Below are 8,272 nucleotides of genomic sequence, written 5' to 3'. Positions count from 1 at the left end.
AATTTCATTAGACGAGGTCGTCTAAGTGAAATACGTCTAATGCCATTCTTAAGTAGGTTCTTGAAGCTAGCACACGTCTACCCACGATCAACTAGCTGTACACTACTCCTGCTCCACTTTCCGGTGAAGATCAGTACGACAGCCAGTTGTAACCAATTGATTAATGCCACGTAAGCAAATATTCTTCCCACTACTTATTTTTGCAGGAATATCCTTGAAGAATATTTGGTGCACTACCAGTTTGGTATGGCCACGTTCTTGATGCTCAGAGTCTACTGTGTACTATGGAGGCGTTCCAATGGAAGCTCGCCACGTGTCATTATGGAATATTCACTGTTGGTACTTGTTCCTTACTTAAAGATTCTCAATAACAAAGGAAGAACTACTGGAATTACATAGTATTCAATCTACGCATACAAACGAACTGCTTTTCTTGCTTTTACTGTGTGTCAAGAGAGAGTTAGAATCAAAGCATTGTTTTAGCTGAGTGATATTCTTCATTATATTATAATTTGAATAGAGTCTGTTCTGTTCAACAGTGAGCTATTCGTGCAAGTATATTTGATTCAAAAGTATAGTGAATCCTTCCGGTGGTTAGACGAAGGGGTGACGTAGGAGAGTTAGCTTCGAACATCCATAAACAAACTACTGTGTCTTTTCATTATGTCATCTTCTCAATCTTGGTTCTTAGCTTCAAACCTAAGAAAAAATTTCCGCACTTGAATCGTTCAAGAGTTTGCAAGGGTTTGTGTAGAGTAGAAAGTGATTTAAATCCTTAACATGATTTATATCAAACCGTTTTTCGTAAGCCGACATAAATAGCCAAACCCCCATCTCTATTGCTATTGCTGATCCTATCAAATTTCAAACTGTCAACAGTTGTGCTTACTCTCCCTGTGATTATTCTGTAAGTCATCTATTTTCTTTTCTGTGTGAAATCTTAATGTTGTAAGTTGAACAAAGGTTGTTCTGTTCAACAGAGAGTTAGCTAGAAATTCAAAAACAGGCGATTGTTAAGTCTTGTGTTTTCTGACTGAGTTTGTACAGCTGTTGTATAAATCAAAGTCTTCTAGTGAATATACTTCTTGTTGAGGAAGAATGGGTGATGTATGAGTTTTATCTCCGAACATCCATAAAAACTCCATGTGTTATTTCCTTTTCGCTCTTTCCATTCATTCATGTAACGCTTCAAATCCTGCAAGTTGTTTCGCACTTGAATTTGTTTATGAGCTTGCGAAGATTTGCGAAGAATAGAAACGGAACTTAATCCCTCATAGGATTAACATCGAAATTAAAGACAAAAGTTACCAACTATTCTAAGTCCCCCGTCTCTATAATTGACACCGATCCTAACAAGTGGTATCAGAGCAAGGTTTTCTACTCTCAAGCATCATCAGATTCCGAAACCATGTCTACTATTCTCAACAGAGTCCCTATGTTCTTAATGGAAAATTATGATAACTGGAAGATGAGAATGCATGTTCATTTGGCTGCTCTCGATGACAACATGTGGTTTGTCATCACCTATGGCCCAATGAAGACAATGAAGGCCAGCTTCATTACTAACCCCGATGACACTTCTATGATGAAGGAGAAACCGAGGTCAGAGTGGACCGCCGAAGGTAAGAGGAAGAAAAACCTCGACAACATGACAAAAAACATCCTCTACAAGACACTAGATGATTATATGTTCAGTAAGATTACAATATGCACCACTACCAAATAAATTTGGGAGTGGTTGGTCCAACTGTGTGAAGGAAATGAGAAAACAAAAGAAACAAACTCATAGTTTCCACTTAGTAGTTCGACAGCATCAAGATGCGTCCTAGAGAGAAGATGACTAAATTCGATGAAAGATTCAGTAAGATCATCGTTGATCTCTCCAAACTAGGAAAGACTTACAACAATGGAGAGGTTGCAATCAAAGTCTTTCGTGCTCTGGTCAAAGAATGGGACATAAAGTTGATGGCCATGAAGGAGTCCAAACACCTCAACAAGATGGAACTGCATGATCTGTTCGTCGATCTGAAGGCCTACGAATTTGAGATAAACTCTAGGAACGAAGAGGAGCCATCCATACTAGCCATCTCGACCAAGGCGATGGTGACTGCTAAGGACCCACCTACCGCCAATGTTGTAAAGTCTGCTAAGCAGATTAGCAGCGATGCCATGGCCTTATTTGTGAGGAAATTCGACAAATTCATGAAGAAGACCAATCCTAACTCAAGCTCTTCAAATAAAAATAATAATAAGAGTGATTATAAGGCTAACTTGAAGTGTTTTCACCATGATAAACTAGGACACTTCAAGACTGAGTGCAGAAAGCCGAAGCGGGATAACAAAAGGAAGGATGAGAAGAAGAACAAGGAGCAGAAGGCTCTTATAGCTGCTGAATGCAAGGGAAAATAGGCCGAAAGCGATTTGAACGACTCTTCATCCAACGATAGTGATGATGAATTTGTCACATGCTTCATGACAGACGACCAATTTGAGGTATTTGATATCTACTTAGAAGAATTCACAAGAGAAGACTTAACTGTTACACTCAATGACATGGTCATTAAGTACAAGAAGTTGTCAGACTCTTTCAATGAGATGATATTAAAAAATGAAACTGATAACATCTCTTCATCTCAAACTTCTGAACCGAAATATTTTGAAAGTAAAATGGTTAAGCTCTCATCTGAGAATGAGAAGCTTAAAGAAAAGATTCAAACACTTTCTTCGGAAAACCAACGTTTGACATATGTAGTCAGTTTTTGGATGAAGTCTAGGAATGTATTTAGACAGAAGATCAGTCTGTTGAGGCGTGCCGAATGCAAAACCAGTTTATGATATAACAATGGCAGCCCAGACAAGTCCTATAAAAGTTGAACCCGATGAAAGGCGAGCTTAAGTCTATAAGCTTTGTCATAAGACATTTAACTAACAAAGGAATTGATCTGAGATGTGAAGATCTAACTATAAAGGATGAGATCACTTATGTTAAGCCAACTGAAAACTGGATAAAACCTAAGAAGGATGCAGCCAACAAGTCTGGCAAATAAAAACTTTACAAAAAGTCAAGAAGTTTTCAGCAAAAACCATCCTATAAAGTTAACGGACCAGCTGCTGACAGGAAGACGTCTGCCAAACCTAAATCATACGCATTGCTTACAACACAAAATGGAAAATACATCAAGATAACACAAATCTGGATTCCAAGGGACTGATCAACCGTGGACCCAATTGAATGTGGGTACCAAAAAGCTAAAAATATGTGTATTTGTAGGTACATCAGGTCAGCTGTTTGGAGGAATCCGTCTGGTATCTGGACAGTGGCTATTCCAGACACATGACTGGTGACAAACGACTTCTGACCGAAATGACGAAGTGCACTGGACCAAATATCACCTTTGGTGATAACAACAAGGGTAAGACCGTGGGTAAAGGTAAGATTATCCATGATAATCTAACCATCAAATACGTGCTACTTGTTGAAAACATGTGCTACAACCTGATAAGTATTAGCTAGATGTGTGACAATGGCTATACTATTGATTTTCAAAAACAGGTGTATCTAGTTACGGATCAGCAGGGTAACACCCTGCTGACCGGATTCAGAGTTGGAAATTCTTACAAAATGAACTGGAAAAATAGGACGTCTAATCCTTTGTGCATGGTAGCAAAAAATAATCAAAATTGGTTATGGCATAAAAGATTAAACCATCTTAATTTTAAAACCATTAACATCATTTGTTCAAAAGATTTAGTTTCTGATATGTCAAAATTAATGTTTTCAAAAGACAAGGTATGTCATGTTTGCTAGTTGGGCAAACAGGTCAGATCAACTTTTAAAAGTAAAGGGAATTTTCAATCCGACTGATGCCTGAAATTATTGCATATGGACCTCTTCGGTCCAATTCTAGTATACAACTTGGGAGGAAAGAGATACACCCTTGTAATGATTGATGATTTTTTAAGATTTACTTGAGTTATATTTTTATCTTCAAAGGATCAGACTGCTGAGAATTTGATTAAGATCCTTAGAAGGCTTCAAAACAAAAAAATCTTTAAGTATTATAAAAATTAGAATTGACCGAGGAACCGAGTTCACCAAAAAATGACTATCTTCTTACCTTGAGGATTCTGGTATTAGACACGGGTTGTCTAGTGATAGAACTCCAAAGTAAAACAGTGTTGCTGAAAGGAGAAACATGACACTAAAGGAAGCAGCGAAATCTATGCTAACTAAATCAGGTGTCTCTCAAAGAATTTGGAAAGAGGCCATAAATACAACATGTTACACTCAAAACAGGTCAATGATTAATAAACGGTTTGATAAAACACCTTATGAATAATTTTATGGAAGAGTTCCTAAATCATCATATTTTAGGATATTTTGATGTAAGTGTTTTATTCACAATAATGGAAAAAATCATTTGGCTGCGTTTGATGCTAAGACAGATCCTAGAATTATATTATGTTATTCTCCAGTTAGTAAAGCTTATAGAGTGTATAATAATCGAACTCTAACTGTTGAAGAATCATATCACATAGTCTTTGATGAATCTGTTGAAAGCAATTATGATGAAATCATTGAAGTTGCTAATAAATTAGAAGCGACCATTTTTCAATCTGATAGTGATGATGAAGCTTCGGTCATCAGGAGTAACACGTCTGATCAGACGGCTGATCCGGTTGAGATTCAACCAGACGTCCAAACAAGTCAGTAGACGGATGACAGTCCGAACGTCTCGGGGCCATCTGAACAGACGTCTGATCCCTTAGGACCAAGCTTCAAATGAAACAGAAATCATCCACCCAAATTAATAATTGGTAATCTTAATGCTCATCTTAGAACTAAACACCAATTATTGGATGAATTTATAAACGCTGCCTTCATTTCTCAAATTGAGCCAAAGAAAATCAATGAAGCATTGTTTGATCTCGATTGGATCAATACTATGCAAAAGGAGCTAAATCAATTTGAAAAAATAAAGTGTGGCATCTAACTCCAAGACCGACTGATCAATCAGTTATTGGAACCAGATGGGTTTTTCGAAACAAGCTTAGTGAAGAAGTCTTGGTTGTGAGAAAAAAAGCCCGATTGGTATCTCAAGGCTATAAGCAGGAGGAAGAAATTGACTTTGAGGAGTCATTCACCCTTGTCTCTAGACTTGAAGCAATCAAAATCTTCCTTGCTTATGCATCCTTTAAGAATTATAAATTTCATCAAATGGATGTAAAAAGTATATTTTTACATGCAACTTTAAATGAGGATGTGTATGTTGAACAGTCGTCGGGCTTTTAAGATCACTCTTTGCCTAATTATGTTTTTAAACTTGACAAAGCCTTATATGGTCTTAAGCAAGCTCTTAGAGTTTGGTATGATACTTTGACAAAGTTTTTATTTGATCATATTTCATAATTGGCATAGTAGACAAAACTTTGTTTAGATTTGTTCAAGATTCTCATATTCTAATTGTCCAAATTTATGTTGATGATATCATATTTGGGCCAACTAACCCCAAATTATGTAAGAAATTTTCTAAGTAGATGCAGGACAAATTTGAGATGAGTATGATGAGAGAATTGACGTTCTTCCTAGGTCTTCAAGTTGGTCAACTTGAAGATGACATTTTCATCAACCAAGCAAAGTATACAAGAGAGTTGTTGAAGAAGTTTGGCATGGAGAGCTGTTCAACTGCTTCTACTCTAATGAATTCTTCAGCAAACTTGACAAGGATGAAGATGGACAATCTGTCAATATCACTGCCTATAGAGGGATCAACGTTTCTTTGTTCTACCTAAGAACCAGCCGGCCATACATCCTATCCGACGTCTGTGGAAGATTTTAAGCTAACCCTAAATAATCTCACTATATTGCTTCTAAGTGTATCTTAAAGTATTTATAGGGAACTCAAAATGTGGGACTGTGGTATCCGAAGGATTCTAGTTTCAATTTAATTAGTTATTCTGATGCAGATTATATAGGCTGCAAGATCGATCGGAAAAGCACTAGTGGGACTTGCCAGTTCCTTGGTGATCGTCTAATCTCTTGGTTCAGCAAGAAGTAGACGTATGTCTCCATGTCTACACTAGAGGCTGAGTACCTTTCTGTAGGCAGTTGCTGCTCTCATCTTGTGGGTTCAACAACAGTTGATGGATTATCGCATCCAGGCAGACGAGTCTTCGATTTTTTGTGACAACACCAACACAATTGTCATAACATACAACCCATTGTTGCACTCTTGGACTAAGCATATCGACATCTGACACCATTTCATCCGAAAGCATGTCAACCAAAAGCAAATTCGGTTAGAATATGTTTCAACTGATGAATAAGTGGGAGACGTGTTCACGAAGCCACTCTCAAGGACTATGTTTTCCTTCTTTAGAAATGTTTTGGGACTGGTAGACTTAAATTAATTTAATTAAGCATGCACAAATTGAGGGGGAAATTTATTATTTAAAGTCATCTAAACAGACGTATTAAGACGGACGTCTCAGATCAGTCTGATCAGATTAGATCTCCGAAGAGAAAATATTTCGGACGAGCTGTGTCTAAGCAGCTTGCAATTAAGCGTGGATAGATGTCTAAATGTAAGGCAGACATCTACTGATACGTCTATAGACGTGCGGGAGCAGACGTCATCCTAACAAACGTCACACCAAGCTTAGACGCAAGGCATGCGGAAAACACAGATACACGTCTGAATACAAGCGCTCTTCAGATGCCTCATCTTTAGTCGAGTGGGACAGTTGTCCTATATTTAATGCATTATCCTTTCCTTCCCACTCAAACAGTAAAACAGTCTTATTTCAAAATATATGGAGGGAATATTTCTAAATATCGAATAACATAAAGACATGTGTCTTTCTATGTTATTAATAAGACAAATATTTACATGACGGTTCATTATAGCACAATTTTAAATTAATGATAGTTTTATGTAAATTTAAATGATGTCGTTTAATGATGACCTTAAAAATTGTTTTTAAATTAATTAACGTCTTGTAATGATGACTTTCAAAACGTTTTACTTTTATATTTCTGACGGTTTATTACCGCACTGTTTCACATTAATGAGAGTATGTATGAATGATGTTTAATGATGATTTTTGAAAAGGTTTTTAAACATAATGATTGTTTATTTTAATGATGTCCTTTAGGACATGTGGCGTTTAGAATCTATTTAAGGGTGCCTTGCATGCCAAAAATATGTTCACGCCATTCTTGATATTTTCTTAAACCCTAAAATCTTTGATATTTCTCTCTGCCTTCTTTCTAGAAACCATATCCATCTTCTTTGTTATTTCGTCTACAAACCCTAAAAGATGACTAAGAAATATGTTACTTTCTCACATAACACCATGCAGGTGAACTTCGAGTCCATTTATGAATACGAAATGTCAAAGATAGTCACAATGTTCTGATCGTTGGAGGCGTCTGGCCTCAGAAGGTTCCTCGTCGGTCCGTTTATCTTGCATTCTAAGGAGGTCTGCAAGTTCTTCGCCTTCAGAACGATTGTTGATGATGTCATTGTGGAGAAAGTGAAAAGAGTCGAAATATCCATCTCCGAAGCCTCCTTTGCTAAGTTCTTTGGGCTTCCATCGGAAGGCCATAAGTTCAACATTGAGATTCCGACTAAGGATATCTCTGTAATGCGTGCTCTATTCTCGGACATCGATGGTCCGATGAATATCAACTGAAAGAAGAAGAATCCGAAGTATGAGTATTGCATTCTACGAGATGTTGTGGAAAAATCGATGGTCAATGCGCATCAAGTCTCCTCTTCTCAAAATAAGGAGTCAAAGCGATCAATCCAAGTAAGTTATTATCAAGATTCTATTCGCTCTATCCCTATTGGATCCCACGTTGTCTCATCTACTCCTTCATCTGTGGAAGCCTCTCCGGGAGCCATGAACTTTCGCAAGTTCATTTTGGACGCTCTAGCTCCGATGTAGTAGAGCATTGAATCTATCTCTTCAAGGATTGAGAATCTTGAGAGGGAATCTGCAGCGAACTCTAGAGCCAATGCTGCTAACTCCAAGGTTCATGCTGACTTAGTCACTTATCAAAAGAGCACTAATGATGATTTATTGAAAACCTCTCACGACGTAAAAATACTCCACATTCAGGCGAGAAGAATGCATAAATTTATATTCGGTCATATCGGTGAGACTCATGACAAGTCCAAGTCTTTCAGTCTCGTTCTTCATAATAAATCAAAGTCTGATTTTGAATCTCTCTCTAGACAGATGCTCAAAAGCGCCAAATCTCTTAAGG

This window comes from Impatiens glandulifera, chromosome 8 (genome assembly GCF_907164915.1).
Source record: "Impatiens glandulifera chromosome 8, dImpGla2.1, whole genome shotgun sequence".
NCBI lineage: Eukaryota > Viridiplantae > Streptophyta > Magnoliopsida > Ericales > Balsaminaceae > Impatiens > Impatiens glandulifera.
Note: the sequence above shows the minus strand (reverse complement) of the source record.